Genomic DNA, 15,127 nt, shown 5'->3' with positions numbered 1-15,127 from the left:
TTTCTTTCTTTCTTTCTTTCTTTCTTTCTTTCTTCTTTCTTTCATAATTTTTTCTTGCTGCATTGAGGATTCTATGTTTTTGATCTTTGACAGTTTTATTCTAATATGTGTTGGAGAAGGTCATTTTGCATTGAGATGATGGGGTGACCTATTAGTTTCATGAACCTTGATATCCAAGTTTCTTCCCAGGTTTGGGAAAGTATAAGCTATTGTTTCTTTCAATAAACTTTCTACCATCTTCTTCCTCCACATTCAATATTTGTACATTTGATGGTGTCCCATTGATCACATAGGCTTTCTTTGCTCTTTTTCATTCCTCTGCCTGGGTTATTTCAAAGTTTCTATCATTGTTTTATTTCTGGTTGGTCGATTTTACTGTAGTAGAGAGGTAATTTTCTCTTGCATTTTGCATTTCAGTCACTGAATTCTTCAGCTCCAGATTTTCTTTTTGGTACTCTTAATTGTTTCTATTTACTTGTTAAATATCTCATTCTGTTTATGTATTATTTTCCTGACTTGGTTGGATTGTCCTTCTGTGTTTTCTTGTATCTCATTGCATTTCTCCAAAACAGCAATTTTGAGTTTTTTTCATCAGCTATATTGCAATATTTTGTGTCTTAGAATTCAGTTGCTGGAGGATTCTTGTGATATTTTGGTGATAAGGTGTTTTCCTGATTCTACATATTTCTTGGAGTTTTGTGTTACTGCTTTCACATTGGAAGTAGCAGACACTTCCTCAAGAAGTTACTAATTGTCCTCAGGTGGGAGATATTTTTAGTTAGTCCTGATTATACCTGGGACTTCTCCAACCTGTGTGAATATACCCCTCCAGACAACTTCCTGCTTTTCCTGACTGAATTCTTTTTTTTTAAGCTTCATACGCAGCACAGAGCCCAACATGGGGCTTGAACTAACAACCCTGAGCCAAGATCAAGAGTGGGACGCTTAACCGACAGCTACACAGGCACCCTTCTTGTGACTGAATTCTTAATCTTGTGTGTCTTCCCTGGTTCTTACAACTCACCAGGCTTGGCTGCTGGAAACCTCTCTTTTGTTTTCCAGACAATAGCACTATAGTTCAAGTTTGTGATTTCTCCCTTGCTCACAGACTCTGGCTTGCTTTCTAGCATATTTGCACTTTACTGGAGCTTGCTCTTGCCAAGACAAATCAGGAGGGAGCACAAGGAATGAGTTGTAGAGTAGGGGGTATTGTGGATTTAGCACTTGTGTTATTGGCGGTGCCCATGGCCAAAATGGGGAGGGATCCTTAGATGGGGTTTTTCCAGCAGCTGGTGGGTAGGTTTCCTGCTGGAGTCCTGAACACAGCAAGAACCATGACCCTTCAATGCCCTTTGATACTCTTGTCTGTCTCTTTTCTCATCTTGTCCCACCCCCTCATAGGAGGTCCTGCCTCAATACACTAGGTGCTGCTAGAGAGAAACAGGTTTCTCTGTATCCCATACAGCTGGAATAGCCAGGTACTCACTGACTGCTCTCAATTGCCCCTATGGGAGAGGTCGCCACCAGCTATGTCAGCTCTGTACTCACTTTGAGGGAGAGGCAGCACTGGCAAAGTTCCTCTTTGCCTCTACATATTGTGTGTGTGTGTGTGTGTGTGTGTGTGTGTGTGAATCCATCAGAGTACTGGAATAGCTCACTGGGAAGGCTTCTATAAAGTGTCTCTTATTCATAGGTGTCTACCACAAACCGGAACTCCTCATATTTTTCCCAACCATGGCGGAGAGTGGTTAGGGCCAGTTCACTCAGTTCTCTTGGCTACACAGCCAGTACAGAGGTCTGCCTGCCTCTTTTCTGATGCACTTGGTAGGCAAGACTCCTCCTAGATCCCTTGGAGTGTGATGTTGGATCCCAAAACTCTCACAGAAGTACTCTTGTTCAAGGATGGATGCCATTTTTTGAAGACAGAAAGGACAAAATGAGGGAAGTCTTACACCCCCATAATGCTAATTGCACTAGCCAGATTAACTTTATATACAGATATTGAAATCACTCAGGATTTTGATAAGATTACATATAGGAACTCTGAGTAAGGGAAGCTCATAGATGATGGCAGCATAGGAGGATGCTGGGCTCACTTTGTCCTCCTGATCACTTAGATTCCACCCACATCTGCCTAAATAACCCAGAAAACCACCAGAAGACTAGCAGAATGGACTCTGTGGAGCCAAATGTAGACAAGAGGCCCATGGAAGAGGGTAGGAAGGGCAGAGAGGCAGTGCACGCTACATAGACTGGCGGGAGGGAGCCAGGGCAGTGGAGGGGCAGCCAACCCACCCGGCAAGGGAGAGCCCCTGAGTCTGACTTGCAAAAGCGGAGGGGCCGGACGTAGTATGTTCTGACAGCCAGCAGCACTTAACATCTGGAATGTTATAAGTCAACAGCTCTGCTCAGAGAGCGGGAAGGCTAGAGGACAATGGGAAAGAGAGTGGCTGAGCCCCTGAGGACAGAGCTCAGCTTGGCGGGGAACCCAGGCTCTGGCCAGCACCATCTCTCTCCCAACCCCAGCCAAAATCCCAAAGGGAACCAGTCCCCATCAGGGAACTTGCTTGCACCACACAAACACCGAACGCTGTGCTTCTGTGGATCCATCCCTCGGACGGGTCTGCTTCCCTCCTGGTGCCACAGGGCCCCTCCTGAAGTGGACCACTGAAGGCAAAGCGAGCTGAGTCTGTCCCTCCTGCCCCTGTGCACCTTGCAGAACCACCCCAGCTAATAACCCAGATCCAACAGAAGCAGCACCACAAGCCTGGCACTGTGCAAGTAGCCCAGACAGGGGCCATACAACTCCACAGTGAGTCCTGCCCCTGGGAGAGGGGAAGATAAGGTACACACTAGTCTGACTGTGGCCCCAATGGTGGGCTGGGGGAAGACATCAGGTCTGGCTGTGGCCCCATTCACCAACGCAATTTACTCCAGACAGCACAGAGGAAGAGCCCTGCAGTTCTGCGCCACTCCGGGCACTATCCAAAATGATGAAATGGAAGAATTCTACTCAAAAGAAACTCCAGGAAGTAGTGACAGCTAACGAACTGATCAAAAATGATTTGAGCAATATAACAGAAAATGAATTTAAAATAATAGACATAAAACTAATTGCTGGGCTTGAAAACAGTATACAGGACAGCAGAGAATCTATTGCTACAGAGATCAAGGGACTAAGAAACAGTCAGGAGGAGCTAAAAATGCTACAAATGAGCTGCAAAATAAAATGGAGGCTACCACAGCTCAGATTGAAGAGGCAAAGGAGAGAATAGGTGAATTAGAGGATAAAATTATGGACAAAGAGGAAGTTGAGAAAAAGAGAGATTAAAAAAATCCAGGAGTATGAAGGGAGAATTAGAGAACTAAGTGATGCGATAAAACCCAATAATATATGCGTAATTGGGATTCCAGAGGAGGAAGAGAGAGAGAAAGGTGCTGAAGGTGTACTTGAAGAAATCATAGCTGAGAACTTCCCTGATCTGGGGAAAGAAACAGGCATTGAAATCCAAGAGGCACAGAGAACTCCTTCAGAAGTAACTTGAATCGATCCTCTGCACAACATATCATAGTGAAACTGGCAAAATACAAGGATAAAGAGAAAATTCTGAAAGCAGCTAGGGAGAAACATGCTCTAACATATAAAGGGAGACCGATAAGACTAGTGACGGATCTATCTCCTGAAACTTGGCAGGCCAGAAAGGAACAGCAGGAAATCTTCAGTGTGATGAACAGAAAAAAATATGCAGCCAAGAATCCTTTATCCAGCAAGTCTGTTATTTAGAATAGAAGGAGAGATAAAGGTCTTCCCAAACAAACAAAAACTGAAGGAATTCATCACTACTAAACCAGCCCTACAAGAGATCCTAAGGGGAATCCTGTGGGAGAAATGTTGCAAGGATCACAAAGTACCAGAGACATCACTACAAGCATGAAACCTACAGACATCACAATGGCTTTAAACCCACACCTTTCTTTAATAACACTGAATGTAAAGGGGCTAAATGCTCCAACCAAAAGACATAGGGCATCAGAATGGATAAAAAAACAACAACAACAACAACACCCATCTATTTGCTGTCTACAAGAGACTCATTTTAGACCTGAGGACACTTTAAGATTGAAAGTGAAGGGATGGAGAACTATCTAACATGCTACTGGAAGTCAAAAGAAAGCTGGAGTCACCATACTTATGTCAGACAAACTAGACTTTAAATTAAAGGTTGTAACAAGAGATGAAGAAGGGCATTATATAATAATTACAGGGTCTATCCATCAGGAAAAGCTAACAATTATAAATGTCTATGCGCCGAATACAGGAGCCCCCAAGTATATAAAATAATTAATCACAAGCATAAGCAACCTTATTGATAAGAATGTGGTAATTGCAGGGGACTTTAATACTTCACTTACAACAATGGATAGATCATCTAGACACAGGATCAATAAAGAAACAAGGGCCCTGAATGATATACATTGGATCAGATGGACTTGACAGATATATTTAGAACTCTGCATCCCAAAGCAACCTAATATACTTTCTTCTCAAGTGCACAAGGAACATTCTCTAAGAGAGATCACATACTGGGTCACAAAACAGCCCTTCATAAGTATACAAGAAGTGAGATCGTACCATGCACACTTCCAAACTACAATGGTATGAAGCTTGAAATCAACCACAGGAAAAAGTCTGGAAAAGCTCCAAAACCATGGAGGTTAAACAGCACCATACTAAACAATGAATGGGCCAACCAGGAAATCAGAGAAGAAATTAAAAAATACATGGAAAGAAATGACAATGAAAATACAACAATCCAAACGCTTTGGGATGCAGCAAAGGCAGTCCTGAGAGGAAACTACATTGCAATCCAAGCCTATCTCAAGAAACAAGAAAAATCCCAAATACAAAAATCTAACAGCACACGTAAAGGAACTAGAAGCAGACAGCAAAGACAGCCGAAACCCAGCAGAAGAAGAGAAACAATAAAGATCAGAGCAGAAATAAACAATATAGAATCTCAAACACCTGTAGAGCAGATCAATGAAACCAAGAGTTGGTTTTAGGAAAAAATAAACAAAATTGATAAACGTCTATCCAGGCTTCTCAAAAAGAAAAGAGAGATGACCCAAATAGATAAAATCATGAATGATAATAGAATTATTACAACCAATCCCTAAGAAATATATGCAATTATAAGGGAATACTATGAAAAATTAAGTGCTAACAAACTGGACAACCTGAAAGAAATGGACAAATTCCTAAACACCCACACACTTCCAAAACTCAAACAGGAAGAAACATAAAGCTTGAACAGACCCGTAACCAGTGAAGAAATTGAATCAGTTATCAAAAAACTCCCAACAAATAAGAGTACAAGACCAGATGGCTTCCCTGGGGAATTCTACCAGACATTTAAAGCAGAGAGAATACCTATTCTTCTCAAGTCATTCCAAAAAATAGAAAGGGAAGGAAAACTTCCAGACTCATTCTATGAAGCCAGCATTCCTTTTATTCCTAAACCAGACAGAGATCCAGTAAAAAAGAGAACTACAGGCCAATATCCCTGATGAATATGGATGCAAAAATTCTCAATAAGATACTAGCAAATCGAATTCAACAGCATATAAAAAGAATTATTCACCATGATCAAGTGGGATTCATTTTTGTGCTGCAGGGCTGGTTCAACATTCACAAATCAATCCATGCGATACATCACATTAATAAATGAAAATAAAAGAACCATATGACCCTGACAATCGATGCAGAAAAAGCATTTGACAAAATTCAGCATCCTTTCTTAATAAAAACCCTCGAGAAAATCGTCATAGAAAGAACATACATAAACATCATGAAGGCCGTTTATGAAAAGCCCACAGCTAATATCATCCTCAATGGGGAAAAACTGAGAGCTTTTTCTCTGAGAGCCTTTTCCCTGAGGTCAGGAACACGACAGGGATATCCACTCTCACCGCCGTTGTTTAACATAGTGTTGGAAATTATAGCATCAGCACTCAGACAACAAAAGGAAATCAAAGGCATCAAAATTGGCAAAAATGAAGTCAAGCTTTCACTTTTTGCAGATGACATGATATTATACATGGAAAACCCGGTAGACTCCACCAGGAGTCTGCTAGAACTGATACATGAATTCAGCAAAGTCGCAGGATACAAAATCAATGTACAGAAATCAGTTGCATTCTTATACACTAACAATGAAACAACAGAAAGACAAATAAAGAAACTGATCCCATTCACAATTGCACCAAGAAGCATAAAATACCTAGGAATAAACCTAACCGAAGATGTAAAAGATCTGTATGCTGAAAACTATAGAAAGCTTACGAAGGAAATTGAAGAATATATGAAGAAATGGAAAAACATTCTGTGCCCGTGGATTGGAAGAATAAATATTGTTAACATGTCAATACTACCCAAAGCTATCTACACATTCAATGCAATCCCAATCAAAATTGCACCAGAATTCTTCTCGAAGCTAGAACAAGCAATCCTAACATTTTTATGGAACCACAAAAGGCCCCGAATAGCCAAAGTAATTTCAAAGAAGAAGACCAAAGCAGGAGGCATCACAATCCCAGACTTTAGCCTCTTCAACAATGCTGTAATCATCAAGACAGCATGGTATTGGCACAAAAACAGTCACATAGACCAATGGAATAGAATAGGAACCCCAGAACTAGACCCACAAAAGTATGGCCAGCTAACATTTGACAAAGCAGGAAAGAATATCCAGTGGAAAAAAGACAGTCTGTTTAACAAATGGTGCTGGAAGAACTGGGCAGCAACATGCAGAAGGTTGAAACTAGACCATTTTCATACAGCATTTACAAAAACAAACTCAAACAAATTCAGATAAAGGACCTGAATGTGAGACAGGAAACCATAAAAACCCTAAAGGAGAAAGCAGGAATAAACCTCTCTGACCTCAGCAGAAGCAATTTCTTACTTGACACATCCCCAAAGGCAAGGGAATTAAAAGCAGAAATGAACTATTGGGACCTCATGAAGATAAAAAGCTTCTGTATGGCAAAGGAAACAATCAACAACACTAAAAGGCAACCAACGGAATGGGAAAAGATATTTGCAAATGACATATCAGACAAAGGGCTAGTATCCAAAATCTATAAAAAACTCACCAAACTCCACACCTGAAAAGCAAATAATCAAGTGCAGAAATGGGCAGAAGACATCAATAGACACTTCTCTAAAGAAGACATCCAGATGGCCAACAGGCACATGAGAAGATGCTCCACGTCACTCCTCATCAGGGAAATACAAATAAAAACCACACTCAGATATCACCTCACGCCAGAGTGGCTAAAATGAACAAATCAGGAGACTATAGATACTGGTGAGGATGTGGAGAAATGGGAACACTCTTGCACTGTTGGTGTGAATGCAAACTGGTGCAGCCACTCTTGAAAACAGTGTGGAGGTTCCTCAAAAAATTCAAAATAGATCTACCCTATGACCCAGCAATAGCACTGCTAGGAATTTACCCAAGGGATACAGGAGTGCTGATGCATAGGGGCACTTGTACCCCAATGTTTATAGCAGCCACTTTCAACAATAGCCAAATTATGGAAAGAGCCTAAATGTCCATCAACTGACGAATGGATACAGAAATTGTGGTTTATATACACAATGGAATACTACGTGGCAATAAGAAAGAATGAAATATGGCCTTTTGTAGCAACGTGGATGGAATTGGAGAGTGTTAAGCTAAGTGAAATAAGTCATAGAGAGAAAGACAGAGACCATATGTTTTCACTCTTATGTGGATCCTGAGAAAGTTAGCAGAAGCCCATGGGGGAGGGGAAGAAAAAAAAAGAGGTTAGAGAGGGAGAGAGCCAAAACATAAAAGACTCTTAAAAACCTAGAACAAACTGAGGGTTGATGGGGTGTGGGAGGGAGGAGAGGGTGGGTGGTGGGTATTGAGGAGGGCACCTGTTGGGATGAGCACTGGATGTTGTATGGAAACCAATTTGACAATAAATTTCATTAAAAAAATAAAGATGTGTAAGCTGGAAAAAAAAAAGAAACTCTGAGTAACATGTAAAATATCTGACAAAGATGAATATGTTGGTTTTATTTCCTTTCCTTTTTCTTCCCTCCCTCCCTCCTTCCTTACTTCCTCCCTTCCTTCCCTTTCTCTCTCTTTATTTGAGGTATAATTGAGATATCACATTATATTAGTTTCAGCTGTATAATATAATGATTTAATATTTGTATATATTGTGAAATGATTATGACAATAAGCCTAGGTAAAATCCATCACCAAACATAGTTACAATGTTTTTGTTGTTGTTGTTGAGAACTTTTAAAACTTATTCTCTTAACAATTTTCAAGTATGCAATGCAGCATTATTAACTATAGTCACTATGCTGTACATTTCATCCCCATGACTTATTTTATAACTGGAAATTTGTCACTTTTGATTCTCATCATCCATATTACCCATCCCCCAACCACTGGCCTCTGGCAATCCCCAATTTGTTCTCTGTATCTATAAGCTCAGATTTTTTTCTAGAATTCATATATAAGTGTGATCATATAGTACTTGTCTTTCTCTTTGTGTTTTATTTCACTTACCATTATGCCTACACAGTCCATCTATTTTTTCCCAGATGATGGCAAGTTTTTATTCTTTTTATGGCTGAATAATATTCCATTGGGTATATGTGTGTGTGTATAATCACATACATATAAAATATACATTTACAAATGTGCATTCATATATACATATATAGTATACTTTTAAATATATAAATATATGTATAAATCCCATATACATATAATATCTGTATCTATATCTATATCTATAATCACAATTCCTTTATCCATTCATCCATCAGTGGACACTTAGGTTGTTTCCGTGTCTTGGCTACTGGAAATAATGCTAAAATAAATATATGGGTGCATATCTTTTCTTGAATTAGTGTTTTTCATTTTCATTTTCTTTGGACAAATACCCAGAAATGCAAATGCTGGATTATATGGTAGTTCTAGTTTAAATTTTCTCAGAAACCTCCATAATGTTTTCCATAATAATTGGTTGCACCTATTTCCATTTCCACCAGCATTGCATAAGGGTTCCCTTTTCTCCACATCCTCTCAAACTCTTGTTATTTCTTCTCTTTCTGCTAATAACCATTCTAACAGGTGTGAGGTGATATCTCACTGTGGTTTTGCTTTGCATTTCCCTGATAATTAGTGGTGTCGAGCATCCATTCATATGCCTAGTAGCCATCTGTATGTCTTCTTTGGAAAATTGTTTATTCAGATCTTCTGCTCATTTTTAAATTGTTTTTGTTTGTTTGTTTGTTTGTTGTTTTTATTGTTGCTATTGAGTTGTGTGAGTTGTTTCTATAGTTTGGATGTTAGCCACTTATATATAATTTGCAAATGTTTTCTGGCATTCCCTCAGCGAGAAATGCAAGTGTTTTCACTTTGTTGAGTGTTTCTTTCGCTGTGCAGAAGCTTTTTAGTTTGATGTAGATGGCTTGTTTATTTTTTACTTTTGTTGCCTTTGCTTCTGGTGTCAAATCCAAAAAAAAAAAAAAATCATGACCAAGATTGATATCAAAGAGCTTACTGCCTATGTTTTCTTCTAGGGTTTTATGGCTTTAGGCTTCATATTCCAGTCTGTATACCATTATCAGTCCATGTTTTTGTATGGTAGAATAGGGTGGTCCAGTGTCATGCTTTTGTATATGACTAGCCAGTTTTCCCAACATCATTTATCAAAGAGCCTTTCCTTTTCCCGCTGTATGTTCTTGTCTCCTTTGTCATGAATTAACCATATATGCATGGGTTTATTTCTGGGGCTCTATTCTGTTGCACTGATCTATGCGTCAGTTTTCATGCCAACACCATACTGTTCTGGTTATTAGAGCTTTGGAGTATTGTAGCTTTGAAATCAGGACAGATGCTGCCTCCAATTTTGTTCTTCTTTCTCAAGATTACTTTGGCTATTACGGGTCTTTCATGGTTCCATACAAACTTTAGGATGATTTGTTTTATTTCCATGAAAAAAGAAAACGTCATTGGAATTTTGACAAGGATTGCATAGTATCTGTATGTTGCTTTGGATAGTATGGACATTAAAACAGTATGAATTCTCCCAATCCATGAGCATGGAATATCTTTTCATTTATTTGTGACTTTGACAATTTCTTTCATCAGTATGTTATAGTTTTTGGTGTACAGATCTTTCTCCTCCTTGGTTAAATTTACTTGTAAGTGCTGTAGTCTTTTGGATGCAATTGTAAATAGGATTGTCTTCTTAATTTCTCTTTCTCATGGTTTGTTATGAGTGTATATAAATAGTATTTGCATACTGATTTAGTGTCCTGCAACTATACTGAATTTGTTTATAAATTCTAACAGTTTTTTTAGTGAAATCTCTCGTTTTTTTTTGTTTTTTTTTTTTTACATAAAATATCACGGAATCTGCAAATAGTGACATTCTTGTTTATTCCTTTCCAGTTTGGTTGCTTTTCATTTCTTCTCCTTGTCTAATTGTTCTGGCCAGGACCTCCAATACTATGTTGAATAAAAGTGGCACGAGTGGGCATTTTTGTCTTATTCCTGATCTTAGAGGAAAAGCTTCCTAATTTTCACCATTGACTATAATGTGAGCGGTGGACTTGTCAAATATGGCCTTTATTATGTTAAGGTACACCCCGTGTATAACCACTTTGTTGAGAGTTTAGATAGGTGGATGATGGATTTTGTCCATTGTTTTCCTGTATCTATTTTGATACTTCTATGACTTTTATCTTTCATTATGTTAATGTCGTGTATCATATTGTGTGATTTGTGGACATTGAGTCATCCTTGCATCACTGGAATAAATCCCATTTGATGATGGTGTATGATCATTGTAATAGATTCGGTTTGCTAATATTTTGTTGACAATTTTTGCACCTATGTTCACCAGAGATACTGGCCTATAGTTTGTTTGTTTGTTTGTTTTGTAAAGTCTTTCTCTGGTTTTGTTATCAAAATAATGCTTGCCTAGTAAAATGAACTGGAAGTGTTGTCTCCTTTTTAATTATTGCTAATATTAATATTAATATTAATATTAATATTTTGGTAGAATTTCAGAAATATTGGTATTAATTCTTTTTTTAAAGTTTTAATTTAAATTCCAGTTAGTTCACAGACAGTGTATTATTATTTTCGGGTGTAGAATTTAGTGATTCAACACTTACACATACAATACCCAGTGCTCATCACAACAAGTGCACTCCTTAATCCTCATCGCCTATTTGAACCATCCCCCACCCACCTCCCCTCTGGTACCCATCAGTTTGTTCTCTATAGTTAAGAGTCTGTTTCTTGGTTTGCCTCTCTCTCTTTTTGTCCCTATGATAGTGTCTGTTTTGTTTCTTAATTCCACATATAAGTGAAATCATATGGTATTTGTCTTTCTCTGACTGACTTATTTCACTTAGGGTAATATTCTCCAGCTCCATCCATGTCATTGCAAATGGCAAGAATTCATTCTTTTTTATGGCTGAGCAATATTCCATTGTTCTTTATCCATTCACCAGTCGTTGGGCACTTGGACTGTTTGCATAATTTGGTTACTGTAGATAATGCTGCCATAAACATCGGGGTGTGTGTATCCTTTGAATTAATATTTCTGTATTCTTTGGGTAGTGCAATTGCTGTATCATACCGTCCTTCTATTTTTAACTATTGGAGGGACCTCCATACTGTCTTCTACACTGGCTGCATCAGTTGGCATTCCCACCAACAGTGTAAGAGGGTTCCTCTGTCTCCAGATCCTCACCAAAACCTGTTGTTTCTTGTATTGTTGATTTTAGCCCTTCTGACAGGTATGAAATATCTCACTGTAGTGTTGATTTACATTTCCCTTATGATCAGTGATGTGGAGCATCTTTTTATGTGCCTGTTGGCCATATGGATGTCTTCTTTGGCAAAATGTCTGTTCATGCCTCCTGCCCATTTTTGAATTGCATTATTTGTGGGGGTTTTTGGGTATTGAGTTGTATAAAAGTTATTTATATATTTTGGATACTAACTGTTTATCACCTATGTCATTTGCAAATAGCTTCTCCCATTCCAGAGGTTGTATTTTATTTTTATTTTTTTAAATTTTTTAACGTTTTATTTATTTTTGAGACAGGGAGAGACAGCATGAACATGGGAGGGTCAGAGAGAGGGAGACACAGAATCTGAAACAGGCTCCAGGCTCTGAGCTGTCAGCACAGAGCCCGACGTGGGGCTCGAACCCATGGACCGCGAGATCATGACCTGAGCCGAAGTCAGCTGCTTAACCGACTGAGCCACCCAGGCGCCCCCCAGAGGTTGCATTTTAGTTTTGTTCATTGATTCCTTTGCTGTGCAGAAGCTTGTTATTTTGATCAAGTCCCAATGGTATATTTTTGCTTTTGTTTCCCTTGCTTCAGGAGGCATATCTAGTAAGAAGTCGCTATGGTCGATGTCAAAGGGGTTACTGCCTGTGCTCCTTCTATGATTTTCATGGATTCAGGCCTCACACTTAAGTTTTTAATCAATTTTGAGTTCACTTTTGTGTATGGTGTAAGATAGTGGTCCAGTTTCATTCTTTGGCATGTTGTGGTCCAGTTTTCCCAATACCATCTGTTGCAGTGACTGTCTTTTTCCCATTGGATATTCTTTCCTGTTTTGTCAAAGATTAATTGACCGTATAGTTGTGTCTTCATTTCTGGGTTTTCTATTCTGTTCTATTGATCTATGTGTCTATTTTAGTGTTAGTACCATACTGTTTTGATCACTACAGCTTTCTAATATAACTTAAAATCTGGAAATGTGATGCCTCCAGCTTTGCTTTCCTTTTTCAAGGTTGCTTTGGCTCTTTGGGGTCCTTGGTGGTTCTGTACAGATTTTAGTATTATTTGTTCTAGCTCTGTGAAAAATGCTGTTGGTATTTTGATAAAGATTGCATTAAATGTGGAGATTGTTCTGGGTAGTGTAGACATTTTAACAATATTTATTCTTCTGGTCCATGAGCATGGAATGTCTTCCCATTCCTTTGTGTCCTCTTCAATTTCTTTTATCAGTGTTTTATAGTTTTCAAGAGGTCTTTCACCTGTTTGGTTAGGTTTATTCCTACGTATTTTATGGTTTTGGTGCAATTGTAAATGGGATCCATTCCTTAATTTCTCTTTCTGCTGCTTCATTATTGGTGTATAGAATTGAAAAAGATTTCTGTATGCTGATTTTTGTATCCTGCAACTTTACTGAATTTGTGTATCAGTTTTTGCAATTTTTTGGTGGAGGCTTTTGGGTTTTCTATATAGCATATCATGTCATCTGCAAATAGTGAAAGTTTTATTTCTTCCTTGCTGATTTGGATGCCTTTTTATTCCTTCTGTTGTCTGATTGGTGTGGCTAAGACTTGTAGTGCTATGTTAAATAACAGTGGTGAAAGCAGACATCCCTGTGCTGTTCCTGAACATAGAGGAAAAACTCTGTTGTTCACCATTGAGGATGATACTGTGAGTTTTCCATATATGGCCTTTATTATGTTGAGGTACGTTCCCTCTGAACCTACTTTGTTGGGGGTTTTTATCATGATTGGATGTTGTACTTTGTCAAATGCTTTTTCTGCATCTATTGACCTGATCCAATGGCTTTTATCCTTTCTTATATTAATGTGGTGTATCGCATTCATTGATTTGGGAATCTTGCACCACTCTTGCAAACCAGAAATAAATTCCACTTGATCGTGGTGAACCTAATGAATGGGTTCATTTTGCTGGTATTTTATTGAGGATTTTTGCTTCCGTGTTCATCATGGATATTGGCCTGTCATATTCTCTCTCTCTCTCTCTCTCTCTCTCTTCCTTAGTGGTGTCTATCTGGTTTTTGTATCAGAGTAATCCTGGACTCATAGAATTTATTTGGGAGTTTTCCTTCCTTTCTTTGGAATAGTTTGAAAATAGTAGGTATGATCTCTTTAATTGTTTGGTAGAATTCGTCTGTGAAGTCATCTGGCCCTGGACTTCTGTTTGTTGGGAAATTTTTGATTATTGATGCAATTTCTTTTCTGGTTATTGGTCTATTCAGGTTCTCTTTCTTCCTGTTTCAGTTTTGGTGGTTTATATACTTCTAGGTTGTCCGATTTGTTGGCATATATTTTTTTCCTAATGTTCTCTGATTTGTATTTCTGTGGTGTTGATTGTTATTTCTCCCCTCTCATGTATGATTTTATTTAGCTGGGTCCTTTCTCTCTTCTTTTTGCTCAGCCTGTCTAGAGGTTTATCAATTTTATTAATTTTTTTCAAAGAACCAGCTCCTGGTTTCATGATCTGTTCTATTGTGTGTGTGTGTGTGTGTGTGTGTGTGAGCGTGTGCGTGCGTGTTAGTTTCTATAACATTTAATTCTGCTCTGATCTTTATTATTTCCTTCATCTTGCTAGCTTTAGACTTTAATTGTTCTTTTTCTAGCTCCATTAGGTATAAGGTTAGGTTGTTTTTTTTGTTTTTGTTTTTGTTTTTGTTTTCTTTTAGATTTTTTTTGCTTCTTAAGGTAGGCCTGTATTGCTATATACTTCCCTCTTTCGACCACTTTTGCTGCATACCAAAGGTTTTGGACCTTGTGTTTTTATTTCACTTGTTTCCATGTATTTTTTTAAAATTTCTTCTTTGATTACCAAGTTGAACCATTCATTGTTTAGTAGCATGTTGTTTAATCTCCATGTATTTGTGGCCTTTCCAATTTTCCTCTCCTGGTTGACTTCAAGTTTCATAACATTGTGGTCAGAAAAGATGCATGGTATGATCCTAATCTTTATTTGTTGAAGCCTGATTTGTGACATAACATGTGACTTGTTGTGGAGAATGTCCCATGTGCACTTGAAAAGAATGTGTATTCTGCTGTTTTAGGATGGCATGTTCTGAATATATTTGTCAAGCCCATCTGGTCCAGTGTGTCATTCAAAGCCATTGTTTCCTTGCTGATTTTCTGTTTAGATGACCTGTCCGTCGCTGTAAGTGGGGTGTGAAAGTCCCCTACTATTATTGTATTATTCTCAATTAGTTCCTTTATATTTGTTATTGTTTTATGTATTTGGGTGCTTTCATGATGGGTA

This window comes from Panthera tigris, chromosome X, assembly GCF_018350195.1.
Source record: "Panthera tigris isolate Pti1 chromosome X, P.tigris_Pti1_mat1.1, whole genome shotgun sequence".
NCBI classification, from domain to species: domain Eukaryota; kingdom Metazoa; phylum Chordata; class Mammalia; order Carnivora; family Felidae; genus Panthera; species Panthera tigris.
The sequence above is the reverse complement of the archived record's forward strand: the minus strand, read 5'-3'. Positions refer to the sequence as shown.